Source organism: Gracilinanus agilis, chromosome 4 (genome assembly GCF_016433145.1).
Source record: "Gracilinanus agilis isolate LMUSP501 chromosome 4, AgileGrace, whole genome shotgun sequence".
In the NCBI taxonomy this organism is placed as follows: domain Eukaryota; kingdom Metazoa; phylum Chordata; class Mammalia; order Didelphimorphia; family Didelphidae; genus Gracilinanus; species Gracilinanus agilis.
In genome coordinates, this window is record NC_058133.1 from 358,197,948 (window position 1) to 358,214,240 (window position 16,293).

Consider the following 16,293-nt stretch of genomic DNA (forward strand, 5'->3'; position numbering starts at 1 on the left):
CTCCATCTCTCCTCTCTTCTCTCTCCTCTCTCTCTCTTTCTCTCTTCCTCCCTCACTCCCTCTTTCTCTCAATCTCCCCTCTTTCTCTCCTTCTTTCTCCATCTCTCCTCTCTCCTCTCTTCTCTCTCTCTCTTCCCCTTTTCTCCCCCCACCCTCAACACAACCTTATACGCTGCTTCTTTGATATGAGACTATACTTATGGAAATGTAGAAACAAACATTTGAAGATAGCTGCTGTACTTTTCATGTTTTGATTTGTTATTAGATACTAGCCCTGAGAAAAATCAGCACTTGGCCTATCATAGGATGAGTAAAACTTTTCTTGTACAAAGTGAATTAACAGATTTGTGAAGTTAAAAAGTTGTACTCATTGTATTTACAAAGAATAAAAATATATTGAATTTAAATCCTCTTCCCTTTATTTTATCAATGTCTTTCTCTTGTTAGTTTCTACACCTTAGATGCAAAATGATAGCAACAGTTACACACTTAGTGATCAGTTAATGCTCCACACTAAAGACCCAAAGGATTGAGACAAAGGACTCTTCTGGTTGTTGGATTGTTTTTTTAATAGTGACTATCATGTGTAAAAATCATAAATAAAGGAATAAAACAAAAACTGTTCTCAACATCTCTCAACTATAATTACATATGTAGGGGAAAAATTATTGAGTGAGAAAGAAGCTGATTAAAACATGTTTTGTTCACTTCTCTATTTCTCACTATCTTGCCAACATTTCAATCCTGGTCATGAATTTTTTTGTTCAATGGTCAGAAAAAAAAATCATGCAGAGCTAGACACAGTGAGTTTGAAGCAGGAGATAAGAAGTGATTGGAGGAGAAACAGCAAGAGAAGGGGCAGATGGACTTCAGATCCAGATGTTCAAAACCACAGCTCATCAGCACTTTCTTCAGAAAACATAGAGGTGGAATAAATGGAAAAAATTGACAACCCTCAATCCTACAGTTTGTCATCATTTCTAGGAAAGGTTTGGTTGCTGAGGAAACTGATGCTATTGATTAAAACAGAGTCTGGATATGATATACTTATTTTAATTCATCATGTTCTCCACAGCCATCATGTTCATAGTTAATTGAGAACTGGGCTTAAGAGAAAAGGGGTGAGATTATCTACAAAATTCTATAAATTGCTGGCCACCTGACAAAGGAATCACTTGAATTTCTGGCAACTCTGATTTACTTTTAAAAACTCAAACGGTGCTGAATCAGACACTTTACCAAACCCTTTCTTTCTGTCATAAGACATTATCAAGTGGTCTTCATAATGGATTGAAATAGAGGGATTTTGTTATTCTTTTTTTTTCTTTTTTGGTCATTGAAGAACAGGAACCCTATCAAACCAACTGGTAAACATAGATAACCATTTTCTAGGAGGTGATTCAGCCCAACAACTTGCTCTGAAATCTCTTTGTAATACTCTTTGTGAGTCTGTGACTTACCCAACTTTATGTGTTAAAGCATCATATAATGAATTCTGTTTGGTATTTCAGCAATTAAATATGCTTGAATGGGTTATTAGACAGAATTCCCATATGCTAAACTCCATGAAAGTAAATACCAGGTCATAATTGTTTTTCTGATTTTCCCAGGTTTTAGCATAATTGAGTGAATAAATGAATGAATCCTAAATTCTCTCTAGTTTAGGCCATAGTAAGGTTCTAGCACATTCTTTTAACTATAAGTTTCCAAATAAATAAGTTATTTTTATCATTTGTTTCCTTATTAATATTATTCAACAAAGCTGATCACCAAAGGTGATCAAAAAAATTAAGGTAAAACAGTGCCTGTCTTCAGTTAGCTGTTAATCTAAAAGGGGGAATATGACACATTTTATAAATGTCCAATAAAACAGAGATGGATGATTCATAAAAGTGTATATCAGTGATTAATATCTCTCTTCTAATACACTCAATATTCATAGATATGAAAGAGAATTCATATATCAAAGACAAAATATTATGAAATTTTCACTACAGTGGGTGGGGGGCCTAGGAGAATTCAGATCCCAAAAGGACATACCCCAATATTGATTATTAGAAGTACACTTAACTCCTTTTACTTTTTAAATGTTCATTTATTTTAAAATTGTTTTTCCAATTTTTGAAAATCCAACTTCCCTCTTCCCATCTTTCCTTCTCCACTGAGAAAACAAAATTCCTGTTGTAAGCATGTATTATTAAAAAAATCTTGAACTTCTCTTGAGTCTATTACCTCTCTGGCAAGAGATGGATAGTATCCCAGTGAGTTCAGTAGAATTATTTGTCATAGTATTGACCAGAATTCTAAAGTCTTTCAAAGTTGTTTGTCTTTACAATAATTTTGTCATTATATAAATTGTTTTCTTGGTTCTCCTCACTTCATTCTGCATTGGTTCATAAAAATCTTCCCAGATTTCTCTGAAATCACCCTCTTTATCATTTGTTATAGCATGATAGTATTACATCACATTCCTATGTCATCAATTCATGGGTGCGCTCTCAGTTTTCAATTCTTTAATATCACAAAAACTGCTACTGTAAATAATTTTGTACATATAGGTCTTTTTCCTTTTTTATATATTTTGGGGTAGACCTATCACTAGGTATCACTGTTATGCACAGTTTAACGACTTTTGAGGAACAGTTCCAAATTACTTTACAGAATAGCTAGACCAGTTCACAGCTCCATTATATTGCAGTAATACATCCCATAGCCCTTCCAAAATTTGCCATTTTCTTTTTTTCATGTCAAGTCTGATTTTTTGTGACCCCATTTGGGGCTTTCTTAGCAGATACTGGAGTTTGCAATTTCCTCCTTCAGATCATTTTATAGATGAGGAAACTGAGGCAAACGGAGTGAAGTGACTTGTGTAATAGGTATAGGCTTTAGAAGTAGAAAAGCAGATTTTTGCAGACGGACTAAAGGGGAAAGTCTTGGCTGCCAGCCAGGGACATTCTAAATAGAATGAAGGGAAAAAACTGTTGGGTTTTTCTTTGTTGTTTTTTTTTTAACCCTTACATTCTGTCTTGGAGTCAATACTGTGTATTGGCTCCAAGGCAGAAGAGTGGTAAGGGTAGGCAATGGGGGTCAAGTGACTTGCCCAGGGTCACACAGCTGGGAAGTGTCTGAGGCCAGATTTGAACCTAGGACCTCCCATCTCCAGGCCTGGCTCTCAATCCAGTGAGTCACCCAGCTGCCCCCGAAAAAACTGTTTTGTCCTTGTGGACTCTGGTAAAACTGGGAAAGGGAGAGGGTGTGGATGCCTTTACCTGCCCAGTGAGGAGTCCAAGGAGAGTGGAGTTACCACTGTCAAGGAAGACCTGCCAGGGAAGATCAAGGGAGCAAGAAGATCTAGCTGGGGTGGTGGACATCCCAGTCTGAGACAAGCTCCTTGATTAACATTTCCTGGATTTACCTTTCTGTGGACACATTTCCTGTGCCATCAAGAGGAGCTGAAGAAGACATGATTTGTGAGAGACCCATTTTCCCTTCTAGTCTGTAAAGTCTGAATAGTGCAGCGTAGACTTTAACCCATTCTCCCAGCCCCTGTGTGGTCCCTAGTGTTTAGATCTAGTGTGACCTTTCCCCATTATTCCTGACCCTCAATAATGATTAAAACCCTGTGTTTATAAGCCCTCTTGTCAATATCATTTACCTGCAGATTCTCTGACTCCCTGGCTAGGTGGGCTAGTTTGGCAGTTAAGACCCAACAATCACTCTTGTCAACTGCCATTTCCCAAACTGCCAAACCCAACTTCCCAGCTTGTTAAGTCCCTACCTATTGTCCATTCCTGTCTCCTACTCACCCTTCTGAACCTAGATGAAATATTTAAGTTAACTCCCTGTTTTTCCCCTAAGACTTGTCCACACTCACACAGCTAGTAAATGTCTAAGGTCAGATTTGAACTCAGGAAGATGAGTATTTCTGACTCCAGGTCTGGCACTCTATCCACCTAGTGGTGCAAAATTGTCCATTGCCTATTAGAGCTAAGTAACACAATGGACAGATTGCTACATCAATAGGAGTCACTATAAATATTTTTGTACATAAGTGTCCATTTCCTCTTTCTCTGATCTTCTGAGGGTTATCCCTGGGTTCCTAAAGGTTGATATGGGACATTACCAGCTCTCTGTGTAGAGACACTAGGCAAACCTGAACTCAGAATGCTCTGGAGGTTAGAGAAAATTAATGGGAATGCAGAAATATTCTAACATTTAGGTACAGTTTGGTCTCTCTGCCTTCATTTGCATTTATATTTATCTCTACTTAACCTTCATTTTTTTGTGCTTAAGAAAACATTTAAGTTACCAGAAATGTTGGGGTAACAAAGGCACAGAATAGATTGCATTATTGTTGAACAGACATCCAGAGGGGAAGCTGGCCAAAGAGCAGACATTTTCTTGGAACTTGAAACTTTCTTTCTTATTTTTTACCCTTAACTTCTGTGTATTGGCTCATAGGTGGAAGAGTGGTAAGGGTGGGCAATGGGGGTCAAGTGACTTGCCCAAGGTCACACAGCTGGGAAGAGTCTGAGGCCAGATTTGAACCCAGGACCTCCCGTCTCTAGGCCTGACTCTCTATCCACTGAGCTACCCAGCTGTCCCTTGAAACTTTCTTGATAGCTGGCAGTGCAGTAGACAAAAGAGTGCTGGACCTGGAGACAAGAAGATCCAAATTAAAATTCAGCCTTTGGCACTTACCAGCTGAGTGACCCTGGGTAAGTCATTTAACTAATCCTGTCTGTTTCCTCAGCTACAAAACAGGCAGGGATAATAGCAGCACCTACCTTTGTAGGGTTATTATGAAATAATTATGAGGTGCTTTGCCTGGCACAAAATGCTATAGAAATGCTTAATCCTTTCCTTTCCCTTGGATTTTCCCTTAGTTTTTGAGTAGATACAATTAATGGTTTTTCAGAAATTCCTGGAGGGAAAATATTTCCCTTTTCTGGCACCACAGTCCCAGTTTCTGTTTCTGGTTGCCCCTATAGAATTAGGATCTTTCTGACTTGGTTTGGAAGGTCCCTATTCTTTTCATGTTGAATTTCTCTCTGGTCCAGACATGACCAAATCTCTCATCCAGAACCTTAAATTGATTGAAGGAGATCCTAAAGGAGGTGGTCAGGCCTCATTCACACCTGATTCTAAATTGATGGATTCAATCCAAAAAGTGTTCCTAGTGGAGTAATCAACATAATCAAACTTACCTCAGGCATGAAACTTATGTTATAATATGGGATGTAGATTTAGACAGTCAATAAACATTTAAAATTCCATCTTTGGAGAATGGCTAAACAAAGTGTGCTATATTATTGTGAAGGAATACTACTGGGCCATTAGAAGCAATGAGCAGCCATAAAAAGCAAAAAAAAAAAATTGGAAAGAACTACACAGTATAATGCACAGTGAAATGAGGAGAACCAAGAGAACATTTTACATAGCTACAAAATTAATGTTGGAAGAATAAATCGAGAATGTTATCTCCAGAGAATGAACTGAAAGGTGAAACCTTTTTTTGTATGAACATGACAATACCTTCTGAGAGGCAGGGAGAGTATGGAGGGGCTGGGACATTCATGGATGGGATTTGTTACACAGATATGAAGAAAAGTAAGCTAAACATATGAGATCTGCAATTTCATTTGTACACAATTTTCTTTTTCCTTGTATATGGAAATGATTGTTGTATTTGAGTTTCTTTTTAATTTGGGTAAAAAAAGAAAAATAAGATATGAAACTTCTTTCCAAAAAATTGACTATACAAATTTTCCCAATTTTCTGCTTTCCTTCTAATCTTTGCAACATTTGTTTTATTTGTACAAAATGTTGCAATTCAATTTATCCAAAATTATCCATTTTTATATTTCATAATGCCCTTCATTTCTTATTGATGCACAAATTCCTCTCCTGTCTACAAATCTGATACATAATATGTTCCCTGTTCTTCTAATTTATTTATGATATCTCATTTTATGTTTAGATCATGCGTCCATTTTGATCTTATCTTAGTGAGTGGTATAAGATATTGGTCTATACTAGTTTCTGCCAAACTACCTTCCTCTTATCCCAGTAATTTTTACCAAATACTGATTTCTTATCTCAAAAACCTAGATTTATGCTTTTGTTAAGCACCACGTTGCCATAATCTTTTACTTCTGCTTGTCATGTGTCTATTCTGTTCCACTGAGATATCATATTTAAAACATATGGAGAACTTTGTCAAATATATAAAACTACCAGTCATTCTCCAAGTGATAAATGGACAAAAATTTGACCAGACAATTTGTGGCTGAAGATATCAAAGCTACACATAACTATATGAAAAAAATTCTCTAGATCATTATTGATTAGAGAAATACAAATCAAAACAACTCTGAGATATCATCTCACACCTATCAGATTGGTTAAACTGATAAAAGGGCAAAATGACAAATCTTGGAGGGAATGTGGGAAAATGAGGACGCTAATACACTGTTGCTGGAGCTGTGAACTGATCCAACCATTTTGGAAATCATCCTGGAATTATGCCCAGTGAGTTATTAAACTCTGTATAACTTTTGACCTAGCAGTGCTACTATTAGGGTTGTTTCATAAGGTGATCAGAGAAAAAGGGAAAGAATCTATATGTTCTAAAATATTTCTAACAGCTCTCTTTGTTGTAGTAAAGAAATTGAGGTAATGTCTATCAATTAGGGAATGGCTAAACAAGTTGTAGCATTTTATTGTTATAGAATACTAGTGAACCATAAGAGATGATGAGCAGGTTAATTTTTTTAAAACATGGAAAGTCCTACATGAAATGAGCCAAACTAAGAGAATGTTATATGTACCAGTGCAACCAAAATTAGAAAGGAAACAACAAATTGGGAAAAAATCTTTATAACAAAAAACTCAGACAAAGGTCTAATTACTCAAATATATAAAGAGCTAAATCAATTGTACAAAAAATCAAGCCATTCCCCAATGGATAAATGGGCAAGGGACATGAATAGGTAATTTTCAGATAAAGAAATCAAAACTATCAGTAAGCACATGGAAAAGTGTTCTAAATCTCTTATAATTAGAGAAATGCAAATCAAAACAACTCTGAGGTACCACTTCACACTTAGCAGATTGTCTAACATGACAGCAAAGGAAAGTGGTAAATGTTGGAGGGGATGTGGCAAAATTGGGACATTAATGCATTGCTGTTGGAGTTGTGAATTGATCCAACCATTCTGGATGACAATTTGGAACTATGCCCAAAGGGCTATAAAAGACTCTCTGCCCTTTGATCCAGTCATACCACTACTGGGTTTATACCCAAAAGAGATAATAAGGAAAAAGACTTGTACAAAAATATTTATAGTTGCATTCTTTGTAGCAGCAAAAAATTGGAAAATGAGGGGCTGCCCTTCAATTGGGGAATGACTGAACAAATTTTGGTATCTGCTGGTGATGGAATACTATTGTGCTCAAAGGAATAATGAACTGGAGGAATTCCATGTGAACTGGAACAACTTACAGGAACTGATGCAGAGTGAAAGGAGCAGAACCAGGAGAACATTGTACACAGAGATAGATACACTGTGGCACAATAGAATATAATGGGCTTCTCTACTAGCAGCAATGCAATGACCCAGGACAATTCTGAGGGACTTATGAGAAAGAACACTATCTCCATTCAGAGGAAGAACTGTGGAAGTAGAAACACAGAAGAAAAACATTTCCTTAATCACAAGGTTTGATGGGGATATGCTTGGGGATATAGTTTCTAAATGATCACCCTGATGCAAATATTAATAATATGGAAATAGGTCTTGATCAATGACACATGTAAAACGCAGTGGAATTGCACTTTGGCTATGGGAGGGGGATGGGAGGAATGGAGGGGAAAAATATGAATCATGTAACCATGGAAAAATTTTCTTAATTAATTAAATACATTTTTTAAAAAAGAAATGACTTGTGTATATCCACATCCAGAGGAAGAATCCATTAATAGAAATAAATAAGACAGTTTTTTATGTACATATATATTTTTGTCAAATGATACTTTCTCTAGTGAGGAGAAAGGAAGGAGGGAGTTAACTTGGAATTTTAATGTAATAAACAAACAAATAAATTTCAAAAAAATGTTAATGCCTATCATTTGCTAGGCACTCTGCTAAGTACTAAGGATAAAGCAAAAGACAGCCCTTGCTCTCACAGACTAATGGTGGAGAAAACATGCAAATGGCTATGCTCAAATAGGCCATAGGCAGGAAAAAATGAAAATAATAAAGTCTTCGCTTCAGAAATAATTCCTTGTGGGGCAGCTGGGTAGCTCAGTGGCTTGAGAATTAGGCCTAGAGATAGGAGGTCCTGAGTTCAAATCTGGATTCAGACATTTCCTAGCTGAGTGACCCTGGGCAAGTCCCTTAACCCCCATTGCCTAGCCCTTACCACTCTTCTGCCTTGGAACCAATACCTCATATTGATTCTAAGACAGAAGGTAAGGTTTAAAAAAAGAAGTAATTCCTCGATAATACAATAGAGAACTTTTATAATCTTGGTATCTGTTGGAGCTCTCTTTCCAGCAAAAGCAGAGCAGCTCATAGATTCTTATCTTGCCTTTAAAAATAATCACATCTCAACAAGATTGAAGGAACAACAAAAGAAACTTCTACGTTGGTTCAGATTCTATGAACAAAGACAAATTATTTGCTCTAGTGAAAATAACTGGAATCTTGGTGGGGGAAGAAATGACCATTTATTGGAATTTGTGATAGATAGAGCACAGGTTGGTATGAACCTTTGATTTTGGGAAAATACATTTCAAAGAGTTGAGAGAAAGGATAGACAAGATCCTATAAGCTAAAATTCCCTTAAAGGTGAAGTCAGGCCCAAGCAGATGGGAAGTCCTCAGGAATGAAATTTTGAAGATGAAAAGAAAAAAATTATGATGTATAAGAATAAGAGTTGTTTATAGAGACTGATCTCTTAAGGGAACTTAACATTAAAATGTTAATTGATTTAATGCCTTCTATTTTTTATATCATATTTATTTGCCATTGTATCTCCACCCATTGAACTTGTTATGTAGAGATGGCTGCATGGAATCCCTGCAAAATACAGGGACAGCCTCACCCAAAGTTCTCCCTTTCAACAAAGAAAAACTTTTAAGCAAAACTGTCCAGCAAAATGACCACATTTAATAATATAAGCAATAGTTTACACCCTTAATCCTCCACTTCCATAATGAGAACGAACTGTGTTCTCTGGTACCAGGTTTACTCATTATAATTAATTTGAGTCTGGCTGTGTCTTAGTGTTGGCTTTTGTTTACATTATTGTGGTCATTTGTAGATAGTTTTTTCTTAGTCCTGTGCTCTATATTCATTTATTTAGTTTCTCGTGTTCAGCTCTTCTCTCTCCCCTATTTGTTCATTCTTTTTCTTCTTCTCCCCTTCTGTCTCTGTTCCTTCATCATTCCCTCCCATTTCTCTTTCTCTCTCCCCCTTTCTTGACCTCTGTCCCTATCTTGCTCTGTCTCTCTTCTTGTCTCTTTCCCTCCCTCCCTCCATCCCCTTCTCTCTCCTTTTTTCTTTTTATCTCTCTCCCTCCACTCCCTCTCTCCCTTCTTTTTCAATCTCTGATGCTTTTTCTCTCTCTCTCTCTTTCTTTCCCTTTTTCCTCCTTTTCATTTTCCCTGAATCCCTCTCTCCCTCCCTCTTTCTTTGTCTCTGTCTCTTGCTCTGTTTTTGTCTGTCTTTCTTCTCTGTCTGTCTCTATATATGTCTCTCTGTGCTTCCCTATCTCTTTTTCTTATCCACTTTGATGACCTTTAAAAAAGTTAATTCTTTTAACTCTACTTCCTTTCTGAGCCCATTATTGAACTCGCCCCACTGATTGCAGCACTTAAGATGGAGAACCCTCTTCTGATCAATTCTCTTTCCCAAGAAATTAATGCTCCCATTAAGGCTTATAATTTTACTCACCAGGGCTATCAATCAAGGAGCTCAGAAACAGAGTTAAGGAGTTTCTTGTAATTGGTAGCTGCCAGAGCTCTGTAAGACAGCATCTAGAGAAAAGTGGGGGAGGAGGAGCACAAGAATGAAGGCAATAGAAGCTTCAACTACAGTAACTGGCTATATGTCCTTCTCAATCTGCCTATTTGTAGGACCAGAATTCCTTCCAGATACAGACAACTTCAGGACAACCTGACTTGGTCAGCTTCCACAAGTGTCAAAAAGAAGTGGTTACTCCAGTCTGGGTTCTTATGGTTGCCAATAGCTGACCCTTCCCTTCCCCAGTCCTATAGTTTTTGAAAATATAAAATATACTCCATTCACAGAAATCTACATTATCTAATTCCCTAGGCAAAGAAATCGAGACCTGGAAACATTCATTGTTCCACAGGCAAATAGCAAGTTTAAACTTAAACCTAGGTCTTTAGATAGCAGGTTCCATTCTATTTCTATTCTTCCAGGCATCTAGGGGGAAGTTTGTAGACAATGTCACCTGTCTACATGGCTAGGACCATGTCTCAGGTCCCTTCCCAAATATGGGAGAGGATAAGAAGAGGGCAGACAGAAGCCAGAAACCCTATTGGTTGGGTCATCACTTTGAGACTTCTCCAGTAGGAAACTTTCTAGACCAAACCAATCAGCAAATGCTTTTTAAGCACCTTCTATGAGCCAGGAAGTGTTCTAGGTGCTTGTGGGCAAAATACAAAGAAGGAGTCTGCTCTAATGGAAAGGTGCTTTTGGTGCAAGCTGTCAGGCTCAGTTAAAATGTGGAGGGCAGGGGACTAGCTAGGTAAATGATATTAAACTATTATTTTGGCCAGATTAGGTATACAACATATACAAGTAAATGAGCACAGTACCTAATGTTTGAGAAGGCAAAAGATCTCAGCTGTTGATAGTCTCCATTGCTGAAGGGAATTTGTCCACTTAGAATTTCCTTAGGTGAAATCTCAGACCCAGTAAGAAAAAAGTCAATAAGATCATGGTCTTAATTTTGAGGGTTTTTGAAGACTCTTCTTTTCTACATCTCTCCTGGGAATTTGTGTTCTTCTTTGGCCATTAGAAAGACCTTCCTCTTGGCCATTTTTAAGAATAGTCATTACTTTTCTGTTTTCCTTCTAATCTTGGCTACATTCATTTTATTTGCACAAACCCTTTTTAATTTAATGTAATCAAAATTATCCATTTTACATGGCCAAAGACTTTTAAAAATGTGTATACCCCTTGACCCACAATGCTACTACTAGGTTTGTTTCCTAAGATGATCAGGGAAAAAGAAAAATATCCTATATGTTCTAAAATATTTAGAGTAGCTCTCCTTGTGGTGGCAAAGAACTAAAACCTGAGGGGATGCTCATTAATTGGGAAATGACTAAATAAACTGTGGCATACATTTGTGATGGAATACTACTGTGCTATAAGAGATCATTAACAGGTTAATTAAAATAAAATCATGGAAAGGGGCAGCTAAGTGGCTCAATGGATAGAGTCATGCCTGGAGTCAGGAGAACTTGGCTTTGGATCTGGCCTTAGATTCTTCTTAACTGTGTCACCTGTTGCCTAGCTCTTACAGTTTGTTTGTTTTTTTTGCCTTGAATCTGATATTTAGTATTAATTCTAAGAGAGAAATAAGGGTTTAAAGACAAACATGGAAAAACCTAAGTGAAATTATGAAAAGTGAAATAAGCAGAAGCAAGAGAACATTCAATATACATCAACAAAAATATTGTTTGAATAATAACTTGTGTTTGTCCACCTCCAGAGAAAGAATTGATAAAGAGAAATAAGCAAGACATAATTTCATAAATACATATATATATTTGTCAAATGATGCCATGTTTATTAGTGTGGGGTGGGGAGAAAGGGAGGAGATATCTAGGAATATTATAGCCAAATTCTAGAGCTAATAGGGCAAGAAGAAAATATTGAAAGCAGCCAGAAAGAAACAAAGTATTATGAAGCCACAGTTAGGATAACACAAGATCTAGCATCTTCCACATTAAGGATTGGAGGGCTTGGAACGCCATATGGTACTCCAGAGCACAAAGGAGTTGGATTAAAACCAAGAATTTTGTACCTAGCAAAATTGAGTATAATCCTTCAGTAGAAAAAATAGGATAGTCAATGAAATAAGACTTTCAAGCATTCCTGTTGAAAAGGCCTGAACTGAACAGAAAATTTTACTTTCAAATACAATATAGAGAAATCATAAGAAACTTAAAAAGGTTAAACTGTTTAAATTCCTACATGGAAAAATGATACTTGTAGCTTCTGAGAACTTTATTATTATTAGAATGGGTAGGAGTATACATAGACAAAAAGCATGGTTGTGAATTGAATATGATGGGATACTATCTAAAAATAAAATTAAGAATTGAGAAAGAGAAATATACCAATTGGGAGAAGGAGAAAGGGAAAAGTAAGTTATTTCACATAAAGGAGGCACGAAATAGCTTTCACAATGAAGGGGAAGATGAAGGAGGTGGGGGTAGTACTTGAAACTTTCATCAGAAATGGTTCAAGGGGGCAGCTGGGTGGCTCAGTGGATTGAGAGTCAGGTCCAGAGATAGGAGGTCCTGGGTTCAAATCTGGATTCAGACATTTCCTAGCTGTGTGACCCTGGGCAAGTCATTTAACTCCCAATGCCTAGCCCTTAACACTCTTCTGCCTTAGAAACAATACCCAGTATTGATTCTAAGATGGAAAGTAAGGATTTGTAAAAAAAAAAAAAAAAAGAAATGGTTCATAAAGGGATTAATACACACACTCAATTGGGTATAAAAATCTATCTTACTCTACAGGAATGTAAAAAGGGAAGATCATGAGAGGAGTTGGGGGGAGGCACTGATAGAAGGCGGGGCAGATTGGGAGAGCCAGTAGTCAGAAGCAAAATACATTTAAGGGGGGACAGGGTGAAAAGAGGGAAAGAATAGGATAAATGGAGGGAAATACATAGTAATTACATCTGTGAAAAAATTGTATAGCAAGTTTTTTTGATAAATACCTTATTTCTCAAATATATAGAAAATGGCATCAAATTTATAGAAATCATTCCCCAATTGAGAAATAGTCAAAGGATATAAATTGGCAGTTTCCTGTTGAGGTAATCAAAGCTATCTATAGGCATGTGAAAAAAATGTTTTAAATCACTATTGATTAGAGAAATACAAATTAAAACAACTCTGAGGTACCTGCCCATACCTATGAGATTAGCTAATGTGACAGAAAAGGAAAGTGACAAATGTTGGAGGGGATGTGGGAAAATTGATATACTAATGGTGAATTGATTCAATCATTCTAGAGAAAAATGGAGAACCGTACCCAAAGGGTTATAAATTGTGCATACTCTTTGACCCAGCAACACCGTTATGAGTTCTGTATCCCAAAGAGAAAAAAGAAAAGATGAAAATAATCTATATGTACAAAAAAAATTTATGATAGCTCTTTTTTGTGGTGGCAAAGAATTGGAAACTAAGGGGAATCATCAATTGGGAATGTTTGAACAAGTTGTGATATATGATTGTGATGGAATACTATTATGCTATAAGAAATGATGAGCAGGATGTCTCAGAAAAATCTGGAAAAACTTACATGAACTAATACAAAGTGAAGTGAGCAGAACTAGGAGAACACAGTACAAAGTAATAGCAATATTATAAGATGATTAACTGTGAATGACTTTGCTATTTCAGTATCAACGATCCCAGAATTCTAAAGGACTTTTTTGGTTAATTAGGTTGATTAGGGAAATTTACTCACTAGAGACCAGTCATTCTGGGTGGCAGTAAGACAGAGTAAAATGGATCCCCACCCAAATTCCAGGTCAGTCCAGCTATTATATACAAAAAGAACAAAGAAGGCATACAGCCAAGAATGGCACAGGCTCACATGCAAGTTTTCTTATGGGATAACTGGAGCTTCTTCTATGGTTTACGTTTACTCAAGGTAACTTACATTCCCTGTGGAGTCATAGCTTACATTCCCAGGCTCTGAATCTCATGGTGCACTCCACCCTTCATGATCTGCTCATGCCTTCTTTCTGATAATACCTTCCACAAAGTTCCATGAGTAGTGCATAAATGGTTTTGTTAATATGAAGAAAGTAGAGGAACCTATCAGTGAACTACAGTGGAGGAACAACCCACAACATCATTAAAAGCAGAAGTGGGGAAATAACTTGACCATAATTATTACAATTTTCTCCCATCCCACCCCCAGGGAGGTGAAGGGAGAATCAATGGCATTTGGTGGTTAGGAGGAGAATTGGATTTTTATACTTAATTTACCATAGGCCAGCTGAATTTCTAAACTAATTTCAGAGAAAAAGAAACATGAGTTGAGCATTTTTACATGACATTGGTGATGATACAGAAGAGAATCAGTGACAAAATCTGAATACTTGGATTTTCTCAGTTTCCCCACAAAGGACTTATAATGAAAAATGGTATACGTCTCCAGAGAAAGAACTGATGGAATCTGAATGCAAATGAAAGAACCCTTTTTTAAAAATGCATTTTTCTTTTTCTTATATTTATTTGGTTTGTATTTTTTCATAACATGTCTTATAAGGAAATATGCTTTGCATGACTGTACATCATGAAAAGAAAGGCCTTTACTTCATTCCCCATTACATTCCTCTTGGTTTTAGAAAGATATTATTTATCATATTAAGGAAAGAATCCCACATTTTCTAGTGTGTTGAACTATTAGCACAATATCTGGCATGTGTTGGGCACTTAATTTCCTAGTAAATAAATGCTAGTAGACTGAAAGTGCATTGTATCTTGTTAAGAAGCTTTTATGTATCTATTGATATAATTGTATGATTTTTATTGCTCACTATTCATTAGGAATGTTGATCTATAATTTTTTCTTTGTATTAACCATATTTGGTATATGTATCAATACTGTATGTGCATCATAGAAGGAAATGGTGGAATTTTTCCTATTTTTTCAGTTGGTGTAATATTATAATTCATTGTTCTTGAAATATTTGAGAAAATTTGTTTTTAAAATACATCTGGTACTGGGTCAGTTTATTTTCCTTTAAGATTTCATTTATGGATTGTTCAATTTCTACTTCTAAAATCCATCTTTTAAGTCTTCTAGTTCTTGTTCTGTTAATTTGGACATTTCACATTATGTAGTCAGTCTTATTGGCATGTAATTGGGCAACACAGGGCCTACTCATTTATTTTGTTTTTCATTAGTTGTAATTTCAATTTTTTTTAATTTTTGGTACTAGTTATTGTAGAGGGTGAAAAATGAAATGATTGAGGAAATGAAAGTTGAATCATCTGAGAATATTGATTTTTTAAGCAATGTATGCCAGTTACCCAACAAATCAGGACCAGGCACCTTCCTCAGCTTAGGGTTGGACCTTAATACAGGTAGAGACAGATAATTTTATACAATTATATACAAAAAAAATATACAATGCTATATATATATATATATGTACAATACAAAATGATAATTTTATACATTAAAAGCAATCAATCAATAAGACCAATTAATTAGAAGGAAACAATACATTAGGTAATCTGATTTCTAATTGGATAAAAGATTAGGGACTTTCCAAATTGTGAAGGGGAGAGTGAACAGGTGCAATTCCCTGAATTCAGAAAAGTAGGTGTCGAACTTTCTTCCGGGTATCTGTTAACAATCAAAGGATCATGGGAAAAATAACTGATCCGCATGAGGTCAGTTTTCAGATAAGACATATGGGCTGCTTGAGATGTACATTTGTAAGAAGATTCCTAGCATCAGTCTTCGGTTCTGATTGGGTTCCTGGTAGGGATGGTCCAGTTTCCCAGTCATTCAGGGTTAAGTTCAAATAATGTGATAAAGTTTTCTCACAGAACAGAATCTAGATTAAACTCATAACTGAATAGAAAGAGAACTGAAGGGGCAGGTGGGTGACTCAATGGAGTGATAGTCAGGCATGGGGATAAAAGGTCCTAGGTTCAAATCTGAACTCAGACACTTACTGGGTAAGTCACTTAACCCCCCCATTGCCTAGCCCTTACTGCTTTTCTGCCTTGGAACCAATACATGGTATTGATTCTAAGATGGAAGATATAGCTTTAAAAAAAACAAAGAAAGGAATAAAACTGAGCTAGTTCCAGAATAGAGTCACGAGATGGAATTGATGTGATTCATTCAATTACCTCAGTTCTCACTATCATTTACTATTCTAATCTCCTCATTTTGTTCCTAATTTGGTTTTCTTTTTAAAAATATTATCTTGTGATTTATCTACTTTATCTGTGACCCCTTCCTTCTCTCCCCCAAACCTCCCAAT